Source organism: Etheostoma cragini, chromosome 5 (assembly GCF_013103735.1).
Source record: "Etheostoma cragini isolate CJK2018 chromosome 5, CSU_Ecrag_1.0, whole genome shotgun sequence".
Classification (NCBI taxonomy): Eukaryota; Metazoa; Chordata; class Actinopteri; order Perciformes; family Percidae; genus Etheostoma; species Etheostoma cragini.
Window position 1 is genome coordinate 8,567,482 of NC_048411.1, and position 13,364 is coordinate 8,580,845.

The window sequence follows — 13,364 nt, forward strand, 5'->3', positions numbered from 1 at the left end:
GGCCCGCGCTGTAGTTGCAGATGCTGCGCAGCATTCCTTGGCAGGTTGATTAACTTTTTTTTGTCAAGAAATAGTTCCAGCACTTAATGACAAATTGTCTTCTAACCTCTCTTTTAGTGTTGAGACAAATGCACGTTAACTGGAACCAGGCTTCAGTCTTTATGCTAAGGCTATCCACTCCTACTTCCAGGATTTCTACTTGTTTGCTGGTGTGTATATGTCATACTAACATATCTCTTGAAGAGAATAGCAAGTACTAAATGTGTGTGTGTATGTGTGTGTGCGAGGGTAGAGTGTGGGAAAGCGAATGAAAAAGTGACAGGGATCAGCTCCAGGTACTCCTGCAGTGGACACACAGAAACAAAGTGTCACCTCTGTGCTTTGTGATCATGGTCGGAAACCTACATCAGGAAAAGTTAGCCCTATCCCAGAAGAAGCAGCCAGAAGTGCGTAGGAGAAAATACGCACGTATAAAAGAGGCGGTGTTTACACAGCATGACCAATCACAAACATCTACCAGAGCCGCATATTTTACACAGGAAGAGTAAACTATAATTCTACATGAACATGAAGAACACAGGGCAAAATCACCATCACCAAACCCACCAGACTCAATTTAAACAATCAGTACTTTTATCATTGTAAAACACAAATAGCATGTATGTAATTCCCTCTGCTTACAATCTAGTACATCTTTCCTAACTATACGTACACACCACCGCCGACTTGAGCTTCTAAAGTTACTGGATGTCATTCATTCCTTCTCTCAGTTGCAAGAAGCGGCAAATCTGCGTGTTAAGCGTCAATCAGAAGGTTAAAATTAGAAGTGAAAAACACACGGCAAAACATACGATGTAAACTTTTGTCCCTACCAAAACATTATTTCTGAGAAAATTGAGGAAAATCTCACAATCGCTGTTGCTGGGTTACCTATCGTTTATGTTATAAAATTTGCACCCCGTACTTTTTGATAAGCGTCCTTCACAGGGCGGCCAGAGCTTCTTTGCAGCTCAAGTTGGCGGCGGTGTGTACGTACAGTAACGATACCCACTGGGGAATGTTAACAGGGGTTTTCAGTCTCTAAATGTTTTAACTTTTGTGGGCACACCCCTCTCTCCATCTCCACACACCAAGATCCACCGGATCTTCTAAGAACGGTGAAGCCATCATCAACCTAGCATTGATTGGTCAGTATGCAATGCATTTACATTGATCTCTAATCTCCAAAAAATCCTGCTCCAGACCAGGTTAGGTGTTCAGCATAACGGCGATTTAACCCGCTAACAAGTGACTTACCATCGTGATAAAGAAAACCCTGGGTTGAACCGGAAGCTACCAAATCTTGCTTTGTAGTAAAGGCTTTAGGACAGTTGTAATTGGTTTATAGAAATGCATACAGTCCATAGGATGTTTCCCTCTATCCCAGAACATGTGGTGTTGCCACACAGCATACTTCCTTCATTGTTTTTTTGTTTTTTACTTTCAATGTCAAAATCTTTCAATTCAGTTTTATTCATAGTGTCAAATCATAGCAGAAGGTATCTCTGGACACTTCACAGATAGAGCAGGTCTAGACCACATTCCCCCAAAGAGCAAGCATTTGGTGCGACAGTGTTAAGGAAAATCTTCCTTTAAACAGGCAGAAACCTCAGGCAAAACCGGACTCTAGGTTGGCGGCCATCTGCCTTGTGTGTGTGTGGGGGGGGGAATACAGAAACAGTAAAGAAATTACATGCTGAACAGTGGCAAGTAAAGTCACAGTAAATATAATAGAACTATGACTACTATAGTGATCAACGTCAGTTTTATTTAGCTATTGTCTTTGAAAACCTCCAATCATCATATTATGTAATCAATGTGTGCAGTTCAGTTGTCCAACATTTGAACGAGTTTAATGGCAGAAAGTTATCCCAGTCTATAGACCAGTATCTGCATCTGTAACATGGTAATCAGTAATATATGGCAAATGCAGTAGTCAAACTGTTACAAACATGAACCTTCTCTAAACACATCTGTTTTCTAAACTAGTCGGTTGTTTTGTCTAGAAAACCTCGCCACGTGAGTGTTTCAACCCTGACTGCTTTCTACCAGAGGGCCAGGCTTTAAAGCCACAATCCCCTTATTGCCCATTAAAGTTAACTCACAACATCCCAGGCTTGTTCCCTAATTGAGGCCTCTGAACTGGGGAAGCAGGTGGGGTTCCGACTGCCACGCTGGGTTTAGACTCTGCACCCACTGAGTTAAGCCAGCATCAGCAAAACGTAGTAGAGAAAACAATTTATGAAATGCTCGCATTACAAACCGTAATACACACAAAACCAGTGTTAGAAGACTCAGAAGTGACATCAACAGAATTCATATGTGTCAGAGGCTTTGTGGCTGCTTTTTTTAGAATAGTCAATATTAAAGCAAATATGTTCAGAGATAGGTCATTTTAAATAAAATTACCTTCTTCAATGGTCTTTGCTTACACATTCCCCGACATCACTGTCCACCTGAAAACATTATAGCAAGTCTTTGAATCTGTTTTCAGCTGGAAATGACTTCCTTTTTTACATCTGGCCATGAGTTCTCAAGCCTGACACTCACTGGCGTTTTATCATTGGCTAGCATGCTATGCTTCATTACATGAGAAATCAGTGTGATAGTCTGAATAGGCTGATAAACAAAATCTGATGAGGGGAATCTGCGGACAGTGTGGAGCAGCAGTGATAGTCTAGTGCCAGCATACTGGTAGCGGGTCTTTTGACTGCAGTTGCTACTTCAGCTGCTTACAGTTACCATCTTTGTCTAAAGAGTTTACATTAAAATGTTGTTAGTCGGGTGTAAGTCAACACATCTTTCCTTAACTGCCAGTTTAGATGCTTAAAGTCAATTGAAAATACAGTATATACATTAAGAGCTCTCATGCAATGGGATCTTTTGGTTTGCCTCAGTTTTCACCAGAACTACATTCCTCATTTTTTATGGTGGCAATGTTTGTTAAAGGCAAAAGGTTTGTCAAACCATACTGAATTAAAGGTTCAATATGTATTACTGACAACTAGTGTTTGAAATAGGTACTGTAGTCCAAATTCAAAATACAGGAAAAGGTTGTTTCCCTCCAACCTCCTCCCAACACTCAAAGTTTACAGAAGTTGCCAGGTTGAGAACACAGCATCAATGTTGCTAGACGCTAGTCTAAGATGTCAAATTTAGTCCTAAAAACAGTCAAAGTTATTATTGTAGGGCATTTTACTATTCATGTGGACGATGAGAATGATAGCCTTAGTGCTACGTTTATCTCTCTATTAGATTCTATTGGCTTCTGTGTTAAGTGTTCATAAACTGACTCACCGTTTTAACCACACCCTCGATCTTCTGGTATATGGTGTTGAAGTTGAACATTTAATAGTGTTCCCACAGAATCCCATTTTATCTGACCACTGTTTGATAACCTTTGAGTTTATACTGCTGAACTACACGCCATTAGGCAAAAACCTCTATACAAGATGTCTATCTGATAGTGCTGTAGCTAAATTTAAGGATGTGATTACATCAGCTTTAACTGGAAAATTCTAATTTAATTTGGCAAGATAGTATTAAAACGTAGAGGAAGGCCCTACCTAATGCCAGAACAGCGTACTACTCGTCATTAATGGAGGAATATAGGAACAACCCCAGGTTTCTTTTCAGCACTATAGCCAGGCTGACAGGCGGCCACAGCTTTACTGAGCCAAGTATTCCCATAGCTCTTAGTAGTAACGACTTTATGAGATTCTTCAATGATAAAATATAACTATTAGAAGCAAAATCCACCAAGAGATGTTAACTGGCACAGACTTATCTCTTAATTCAGAAACCTTAGAATCAGCTGTAAAAACAGATACATGTTTAGACTGCTTTGCTTCACTTGATCTTTATCAATTTAATTCAATTATTTCTTCATCTAAATCATCAACCTGCCACTTAGACCCCATCCCAACTCGGCTACTTAAAGAAATTTTACACTTAGTCAACACTTCTCTACCAGATATAACCAATCTATCTTTATTAACAGGTTATGTACCACAGCACTTTAAAGTTGCTGTAATTAAACCTCTTCTGAAAAAGCCCAACCTTGATCCAGATGTTTTAGCCAACTATATCAACCTATATCATACCTACCATTTCTCTCTAAGATTCTTTAGAAAGCAGTCGCCAAACAGCTGTGTGACTTTCTGCATAGCAACAGCTCATTTGAGGATTTTCAGTCAGGATTTAGAGTTCATCATAGCAGAGAGACAGCACTTGTGAAATTGTACACCTCCACAAGGCTGGAAAGGGCTACGGGGAAATTGCCAAGCAGCTTGGTGAAAAAATGTCCACTGTTGGAGCAATAATTAGAAAATGGAAGAAGCTAAACATGACTGTCAACATCCCTCGGGCTGGGGCACCATGCCAGATCTCACCTCATGGGGTCTCAATGAGCCTTAAAAAGGTGAGTAATCAGCCCAGAACTAATCGGGAGGAGCTGGTCAATGACCTGAAAAGAGCTGGGACCACCGTTTCCAAGGTTACTGTTGGTGATACACTAAGACCATGGTTTGAAATCATGCATGGCACGGAAGGTTCCCCTGCTTAAACCAGCACATCTTAAGTTGGCCCGTCTTAAGTTTGCCAATGACCATTTGGATAATCCAGAGCAGTCATGGGAGAAAGTCATGTGGTCAGATGAGACCGAAATATAACTTTTTGGTCATAATTCCACTAACCGTGTTTGGAGGAAGAAGAATGATGAGTACCATCCCAAGAACACCATCCCTACTATGAAGCATGGGGGTGGTATCATCATGCTTTTGGGGTGTTTTTCTGCGCATGGGGCAGGGCGACTGCTCTGTATTAAGGAGAGGATGACCGGGGCCATGTATTGCGAGATTTTGGGGAACAACCTCCTTCCCTCAGTTAGAGCATTGAAAATGGGTCAAGGCTGGGTCTTCCAACATGACAATGACCCGAAGCACACAGCCAGGATAACCAAGGAGTGGCTCTGGAAGAAGCCAAGGTTCTGGCGTGGCCTAGCCAGTCTCCAGACCTAGACCCAATAGAGAATCTTTGGAGGGAGCTCAAACTCCGGGTTTCTCAGCAACAGCCCAGAAATCTGATTGATCTAGAGAAGATCTGTGTGGAGGACTGTGCCCACCTGGTGAAAATCTACAGGAAACATTTGACCTCTGGAATTGCAAACAAAAGCTAAAGTACCAAATATTAACATTGATTTTCTCAGGTGTTCAAATACTTATTTGCAGCTGTATCATACAAATAAATAGTTAAAAAATAATATATTGGGATTACTGGATTATTATTTTTTTGATTATGTCTCTCACAGTGGACATGCATCTACGATGACCATTTCAGACTCCTCCATGATTTCTAAGTGGGAGAACTTGCAAAATAGCAGGATGTTCAAATACTTATTTTCCTCACTGTATGCTTCCTTTAGGTAATATAATCAGGAAAAACTCCATAAACTTTCACTGTTATGCATTATTACATCTATTGATCAGGCCGGATTAAACTAATCAGTTGTAGTTGTAGACTGTATCAGACTGCATATTAATGTACAAAGCATCCTGTTGCAAAAGGAGATCGGTTTCTGTAGAAGTCAGTTAGTTAAACTTTGGGTGTGCCTTCAGGATGTTAAAATCTGGATGACCTGTAATTTTCTAATGTTAAATCCAGAAAAAAATGAAGTTATTGTTCTGGGGCCCAAGCACCTCCCTGACGCATTATCCAAAGAGAAAGTTACTCTGGATGGCATCCCCCTGGCCTCCAGCACCACTGTGGGGAATCTTGGAGTTATCTTTGATCAGGACATGTGCTTTAATTCCCAAATAAAGCAAATTTCAAGGATTGCCTTTTTTCACCTATGTATCTTGCAAAGTTCAGGAGTATATCCTGTCTAAAAATATTGCAGAAAACTAGTCCATGCATTTGTTACTTCTAGGCTGGATTCCTGCAATTCTTTATTATCAGGCTGCTCGAAAAAGTCCATAAAAAATCTTCATCTGATCCAGAATGCTGCAGCACGTGTTCTAACAGGAACCAGGAAAAGAGATCACATCTCTCCTGTTTTAGCTTCTCTACAATGGCTTGGTGGGAAATGTTGTGTTTCTGTAAATAACATCACAGAGTAGGGTCTAGAACTGCTCTTTTATGAAAAGCGCAAAGAGATAACTGTTGTGTTTTATGTAAATAAAATTGAATTGAATTGAATTGAATAGCCAGACTTTACTCAACAGCACAGCTGACGGAAAAGATAAGGTCAGATGTTGGCTATGTTTACTGTCATAAAAGCCTGTGCTCACACAAGCACGTCCTCCCTCTCCGTTTGACAGAGATACTTCCTTGGCTTAAAATTACAGAAACAGACGCTAAAAAGAGCGTAAACTCATGGCCTTCTCCACACATTTACAGCCATCCTTTCTTGGCTTAAAATTAACTTGCCTGGTCCTCCGGTAACATTAGCTGTTAGCTGTGTGAAGGGATCACTCTACTGGCTGTGTCTCCTTTGTTTTAACGAGTAACTAACTTGAGTACTCTATACAATTCAGTGTGAATACACAAATGTTGAAATGACTGAAAATGCCTGTCCTTACTAGCCATGATAAATCAACCTGAAGTTAATCTTTACCTGTTCAGGAGGAAAGTTGTCTATATTTGACATTTGTTATGATGGCATTTTACACTCCAGTAGATTTACGAGGACTATGGTTAACCTTTTCTCAGATATCTCAGAAATCCAGACAGCTAGCTAGACTATTTGTCCTTCCAATCCTATTTTGCAGCAGCACCATGGCTTTTCTCCGGTTCCCAAGACAATTGAGATTAAAGAAATGCCAATAAACTAGAGCACATTTTCCTCCTATCCGTGAATGCTATGTGGAATAGCCAACCCTCCAGCAGGCTTTGGCAAAGCGAGACTATTAGGAAAGTAACCAACTCAGCATCCTTTTGGGCTCTAAGCTGTCTACGTCGTTCAAATACATCTCCAATATTTACCTGGGGTTTGTGGAAATTAAAGCTCAGATGGGCGCATTTGGAATCTTTTTTTCTTTTGGTTACCTCCCCTTTTTCGGCTTTGCCCGCCCAGAGAATTTGGCCCACCCATCATGGCTTTCTAACAAGAAAAGTGGCAGTTGGTCAAGGCCCCACCCCCAGCCTCCACCTTATCCCCCCCCCCCCCTTCAGATACAGTATTAAGGGACCACTAAGGTCTTTATAAAAACATCCATAGAGCACCATGTCATGGGACCTTTAAAAAATTAGCAATGAAGCAGGGGATGGTTTAGGGTGTCGCTATGATGTGATTGCCAGTGAAATGGTGTGATGTAACATAGACTGTAAACAGCTCCTCCCTCTTGTCTAAAATCGTATCTTTATCTGCAACCAGGATGGCTGCACCCGTAACGGCACATTTTACGATGGATCGCAAATCTCCACAAACCAATGGGTGACGTCACATACGCTTTTTCCACTAATTTTACAGTTAATGGTTTTTACAGACCATATGGAAGTATGGGCAGTTGATAATGGAGTCATGGATCTGTGACTCGGTCCAATCCTGTTCACTTTATTCTGTATATGCTTCCTTTAGGCAATTTTACTAGGAAACACTCCCTCAACTTTCATTGTTATGCAGATGATACTCAATTATATCTATCGATAAAGCCGGATGAAACTAATCAGTTAGCTAAACTTCCTATGTCCCTGCAGGATATTAAAACCTGGATGACCTGTAATTTTCTAATGTTAAACTCAGATATGACACATTATCCAAAGAGATTGTTACTCTGGATGGCATCACCCTGGCCTCCAGCACGACTGTGAGGAATCTTGGAGTTATCTTTGATCAGGACATGTCCTTTAATTCCCGCATAAAGCAAATTTCAAGGATTGCCTTTTTTCACATACGTTATATTGCAAAAATCCGGAATATCCTGTCTTAAAATGATGCAGAAAAAATAGTCCATGCATTTGTTACTTCTAGGCTAGATTACTGCAATTCTTTATTATCAGGCTGCTCAAAAAGTCCATAAAGACTCTTTAGCTGATCCAGAATGCTGCAGCACGTGTTCTGACAGGAACCAGGAAAAGAGATCACATCTCTCCAGTTTTAGCTTCTCTGCATTGGCTTCCTGTAAATTCCAGAATAGAATTTAAAATCCTTCTTCTCACCTACAAAGCTCTTCATGGTCAGGCTCCATCTTATCTTAAAGAGCTCATAGTACCTTACAACCCTACAAGTGCTCTGCACTCCCAGAATGCAGGGTTACTTGTGGTTCCTAGAGTCTCTAAAAGTAGAATGGGAACCAGAGCGTTCAGCTATCAGGCTCCTCTCCTGTTGAACCAGGTTCCAGTTTGGGTTCGGGAGGCAGACACCGTCTCCACATTTAAGAGTAGGCTTAAGACTTTCCTCTTTGATAAAGCTTATAGTCTGGGCTATTTCAGGAGAGTCCTGAACCATCCATTAGTTACGCTGCTATGGGCAAAGAGATAACTGTTGTTGTGATTAAGCACTATATAAATAAAATTGAATTCTCTCTCTCTCATATCCACCTCCTTTAGACAGAGGGTTGGTTATGTCTCTCTCTCTCTCTCTCTCTCTCTCTCTTTCTCTCTCTCTCTCTCTCTTCCCATCTCTTCTAGAAAGATGGATGGATATCACTCTCTTTCTATCTCTCTCTCTCACCCCCCTCCTCTAGACAGACGGATGGATCTCTCTCTCTCTCTTCCCATCTCCTCTAGACAGAGGGATGGATCTCTCTCTCTTTCTCTCTCTCTATCTTCCCATCTCCTCTAGACAGAGGGATGGGATCCAGTTGGGGAGAGTTCTAGCTTTACCAGGCTCCTCTCTTTACCCTGTCTTTCATAGTCATGCTTTAATAGCTTTAGACTGCTGGGGGACTTCCTTTGGCACACCGAGTTTCTCTCTCCTCTATCTTTCAATCTTTCCATTTGTGTGCATCCACATCTCTGAAATGCTTGTTACTAACCTAGCTTTGCGGAGTCATTCCCCGGAGTCCTTCTGTTCTTTTTTGCCCAGCATGTTTCTTCGGATTAGGGAGGCTCCAAAATCATGGTAGCAGCTGTCGCCATAGTCCCGCTTCACGTTCTGCGATGCCATGTTACATCCTTCTACGTTCTGCTGTGCCCTGCCACGTCCTGCTGTGCCTTGTAACGTCGCACAGTGCCCTGCTATGGGAACTACTACAAAGAACTACTACAAACTACTATTTTTTGTGACTGTGATTGCCACTATTCTAACCCCAACGGGTTGTCGGACACCGCCTACCAAAAGCCTGGGTCTGTCTGAGGTTTCTGCCTAAAAGGAAGTTTTTCCTCGCCACTGTCACACTGTTGATTGCTCTGCATGAAACTACTAGAACTGTTGGGTCCTTGTAAGTTCTGGAGTGTGGTCTAGACCTGCTGTATCTGCAAAGTGTCTCAAGATAACGCTTGTTATGAACACTGTATGATACTATAAATAAAATTGAATTGAATTGAATAATAATACACAGGCCAAAACACAAGTAAAAATTCCATTACGGAATGGAAATGTCAAAGGAGAAAATACTGACTTCAGCATTGTTGTCAGAAAATACAGTATTTCAGCTTATCATGTTACCTTGATATCTAATGGCATACCGTATTGTGGTAATTTTTTGATTTTATTCAGTAAATATATTACATTGTGCACCTTTAATTATTGTGGTGCTGTAGAGACACCCAGCCTATATAAATGGTTTCCAACAGACTAAATCCTAAATCCTCCTCCACTATAAACCTTTTTTCATCCAACATCGTAAATCATATCACAATCCCAACATCACTCAAAATAATCTCAATTAGATATTTTCCTCATATGGATGTAGCACTTGTAGAAACTGGTAGGTAGCGCTAGACCTTCCTGATTCACAAATTACACTTAATGGCAGGCGGGATTATAGTTTTAAACCAATTTTTTCGGGGCAGCACAAAGATGTGTGCTTGTGTGTGTGTGTGTGTGTGTGTACAAAAGAAGTTAACAACGTTTCAAATTCAGTGAAAAAAATCCACTTCAGTGAAAAAAACCTTTCACTTCATCTACTGCATACATTTTTCCTTCATAAACAGAGGAATGGTGAGGAAAATACAGCGTCAGTTCAGGCAGAGCACTAAAATCCTGTTTGTAGGCCTATTAGCTGATTGGCATCAGCTGCTCATTCATGCATCTCAATCTGTGGCTCATTTACAGCTGTGGACTAGCTGACTAGCAATATCCAATCATATTCACACATGTGTACAAAGCAGCCATTATCACCTGACATGGCTGTGTCACAGGTGCCAACGTAGTTTGCTTCTGCAGCTCCCTCCACCACCCCTACATTCTTCTCATGTGTTTTTGTTTTGGTTGATTTCACTAAGAATAGCTTTAATGTTCATGCAGGTATTTATCATGGGGATTAGTTCTCCTGGCAGTATCCATGTCACTGCAGAATCTTTGACCGTTCCCTAAAAGAGAAGAGCATTTTCTGTTAAATCAAACTGTCCGACCATTTGCTATTAATGGATCCAGTTGCACCAAAATCAGAACGGGACGGTCAGTCACTGTCGTACATAGGCATATGCCGATCCCCTGGCGGTACCTGCCGCTCACTACAGCGGCATTTGCCGGTGTCTGATGGAATATGCCGCTGGCAGCGGCATAAACTTATCCCCCGCCTTGTCCTGGCCGCTTACTACACCGCCTGAATGGGCAGTTGTTTGTACGCCAGGTGGACGTGGTATCGTTAGGTGACGGCTCATGACTAACAGTTAACTAATTTCATGTATCCTTGCGGATGTACTCAAAGTATTAGAGCTAACATGAGCTACCATGGCTATTGTTTGCCTCCCTACCATAGTGGCTTATTCCCACAGACTGCACTTATGCCACAAACCATTTACTCATTCATGAGGCCTCATGGTGAATAGTAAAATGTTATGCCATACGTATGCCTGGTTAATGTGCCGCAATATTGAGTTTGATATGATGGAATGTGTGATCACATTTCTACTATTAAACGTGCCATTAGTAATTTTATTTTTGGTTTTATTATGGTGCAAAGCCCAATTTAGTTTGCTTTAAGGTGTTAGCTTTTAAACTCTGTTTTGGATTAACGTTAGTCAGAATGTTAGCTATAGCTCTAATATTGATTTAGGCTTAGGGTATATCAGTAATGATGATATGTAAAGTGACTTAGGCTACTTAACGTTACTTTCCTTTCAAAAGCATTACTCATATCCCTAGAACAGAATGGACGAGATAATAAGGCTGGAGTGCCACAGGCATTTGGCCCTTTATGAAATAAATATAACTTTAAAATGTCCTTTTGTTGACGAGTACAAACCCATTACTTTGAATACACAACTGATGCAGGGATAACTTAACACTCCACCTACAACATACAGCCACTCAACCATCTATACAATTTTGAAGAGCCAAGTGCAAGCAGGAAAGTAGAGGTGCAGCTGAAATGTCAGTGTGTGTGTGTGTGTGTGTGTGTGTGTGTGTGTGTGTTTGAGCGTGTCTGTGTGTGTGCGTGCACAGGTGTGTGTGAGGTTTGGCATTTCAGACAGAGATATCATTGCAGAACAGGGTGAGAGGTGTATAGTCCTTATTCAGAAAGGGAGGGGGTGTTTGATCTCACCATAAGAGTGGTGGACTGTGGTTTCCCTCCCTTAAGCAAGCTGCTGCCAGACAACGTACGGTGAGATGCTGTGGTGCAGGCTGGGAGTTCAAGTCCCCGTGGCTCTGCTGGGTGCCTGGTCCTCAGTCAGCAGCTTGATAAGCAGCATTGCTTCTGCCCCCCTTGGTAGATCCTCCCCGCTGTTGGAAATGCCAGTGCAGGGCCGAGGGCAGAGTTTGCCAAACACTGCCTCACCTGGATGAACCGTGGGGCACTTATACTTCTTATCAGCACCCACACACCTGCAAAGCTACTACAATAGGAGGCCATGGACGCTTGTCTGTGTGGAGCAGTAACAGGTGGACAGACAGAGGAAATTCTAGTAGACAGGTGGCCTCTTACTGGTTTGTTGAACTCTTGGATGTGTGAAGAAGTACAACTTTGCACACAAAAAGCTGGCATGGCAGTTTGAGGTTTGTCAAGTTAGTGTGCCTCTCACTGTGTCTGCTGTTGAAGTGTACTTTCCATTCGCACTGGAGGTTAGTAAAGGTGCTGCTAGATAAGAGATCAGGCCAACAGCCCCCAATCTCTGGCCCCGTCTTTTGCTCTGTTTGCTTATTCTGCTGGTCGTGACCTCAGAAAAAGGAGGGAGTGAAACAGAGCACTATTTCTGGGCTGATCCATCATAGGGTAAACCCTATGATGGATCTTTTCAATAAAACAAACATATTTTATTCTGTCTGTTGGGCCTGTAAGACTTAGGCTGTAATGGTCTGTGCAACTACTGTGCTGCCTCAAGGAGGTTAAGTTGATGGGCTGCTAAATGCCTCTTTCCGTGTATATGTGTGTACATGCGTACACAAGCATGGCTTTGAGCATATGCAGAGTTGCACACTTTTGTGTGTGTTTCTTATAATTGCGTAAGCCAATGAGGAACCGATAAGCCTAGTGGAGCCAGACAGCAGCCACTTAGAGATGTCTGCATTGATAATAAAAGGAGAGTTTAGTATAGTCAAAATCTCCTCAAAACACACACACACACACGCACACGATATACTCACTCTATCATTTTTAACTGTGTGGTTGTGCCACGGTAAACTTTATAGTCCTTTTCACAGATGTAAACCTAAATGGACCCATGTTGATTTCCTGTTGCAGTGTATGTGAATGACATCAACTGACAGGAAGTTAACAAGGGGCCAGGCTGTTGCCTAGCAATGGAACTCCATTGACAAGGTCTTTATACAAATAAACATTCCTTAAAGTAAGCAGGTAAACGAGTTGATCTCATCACTGTGTGGATCAAGGGTAGCGCTCAGGTTGAATCCTGGTGATGTTATCAGGACGACATGTTGTCATAACCATCTGAGCACAGTGGCGCTGCATCCTTACTGAAGAGGAAATTTAGCTCCATATTGGGAGAGGAAATCTAAATGTGAATGTCTGCGGAGCCTCTGCTCTGGTTTTAGAAGATCAAAGCGCAAGATAGGCAATGTTGAAGTAGGCTTATCTAACCAATGTGGCAGGGGGTCAGCAAGCATAAAACAGCTATGATCGCAGTGCCCATTGAAATGAATCCTCCTTCGTCGCACTCTCCAACTCTGGCCTGGAAAGAAACTGGCTGCAGAAAATAGGTTAAAAGCTAATTGATTGCATGTTGTCAGAGTGCACGAATCGTGTCTCTGCATGTGCTTG

The 13,364-nt window shown here is 41.8% G+C and overlaps 1 long non-coding RNA gene across 1 annotated transcript in view; it reads left to right on the forward strand.

The window, feature by feature from the left end:
• LOC117944741 overlaps nt 1-3,751 on the forward strand; it is a 21,413-nt gene extending 17,662 nt beyond the window's left edge. Inside the window, exon 3 of the long non-coding RNA XR_004656643.1 lies at nt 3,742-3,751. This is a non-coding gene — a long non-coding RNA (uncharacterized LOC117944741). The remainder of the gene's footprint in view (nt 1-3,741) is intronic.
• Nucleotides 3,752-13,364: the final 9,613 nt, after the last annotated feature.